Here is a 980-nt window from a genome sequence, read left to right as displayed (position 1 = left end):
ATGAAATAAAACCCATCAGCCCGAATCTCAGGAACCCCATTCCCTCCTCCTGCCATATTTCCGGCAGCCCCTACCTTAACGCCGGGAGACGTCTCCACGCAACTCCGGCCGGCCACCACTCTCCCTTCCTCTCTCTTTCACTCCTCTGTTGTTTCTTTTTCTCCTCCTCCATCTCTTTATTTTTTCTTTTGAAGTGAAGGTCTTGATTCAAATGAGGCTAGGAGAAATCAAATATGAAGTGGGTTTATCAAATCTAAAGTGTTGTTTCTTTTTCTACACCTCTCTCTTTCTCTGATATTTGTTCACCATTTTGATTTTAAATATGGTTTTTATTTTTCTCTTATTTTCTGTTTGAATGGAGAAAAGAGATCGAGTGAAGTTAAGAGAAATGACCAGCCGGCGTCTGGTGGAGGAGTCGCCGGAGTTGAGAGGATGGTTGCTGGAAATGATTTTAAGAAAATGGAGGCTGATGGTTTTCCTATTTTTTTGTTTTATTCTTAAATTAAAATAAGTTTTTGGGGAGAAGATAAGAAATTTTTATTGTTTAGTAATTTTCTCTCTTATTATTTTAAATATTTGAATGCATTTATTGTGTATTTGTATGTGGTTAACTATATAGTTACTTTCTTGGCCAAAAAAAAAACTATATAGTTACTTTTCCTGGCCAAAAAAACTATATAGTTACTTCTTTAATACAAGTGACAATTGTTGAAATGGGTGGAAATCAATAAAGATGGTGAGCAAATGAGTAGTACTAGTGTCCCTCTACTCAGCCCCTCCATTGTCTCGAAAAGGCAACCAAACGGTCCAAACATTCCAAAGTTGAAGTACTCAAGGTCGACTCGCTCAACCGTTACCGTTGGCTTCAACAGTACGTAGCTAGATCTCCTCTGCTTCAACTTGAATCCTTAATAAGTGTCCATCCATACCCCTAATTCAAAAACATAAAATTCAATGTAAAAAACCACCAGGAAACTGAC

General features: G+C 37.7%; 1 long non-coding RNA gene across 1 annotated transcript; it reads left to right on the top strand.

Moving 5' to 3' along the window:
- On the top strand, positions 1–551 carry LOC147295599 (uncharacterized). Its single transcript, XR_015120718.1, has 2 exons — positions 1–238; positions 367–551. It is a non-coding gene; the product is annotated as an uncharacterized LOC147295599 (long non-coding RNA).
- Positions 552–980: the final 429 nt, after the last annotated feature.

The sequence above is a fragment of the Dryas octopetala genome, chromosome 2 (assembly GCF_963921425.1).
Source record: "Dryas octopetala chromosome 2, drDryOcto1.1, whole genome shotgun sequence".
NCBI lineage: Eukaryota > Viridiplantae > Streptophyta > Magnoliopsida > Rosales > Rosaceae > Dryas > Dryas octopetala.
This window is presented reverse-complemented; position numbering and strand designations above follow the sequence as displayed.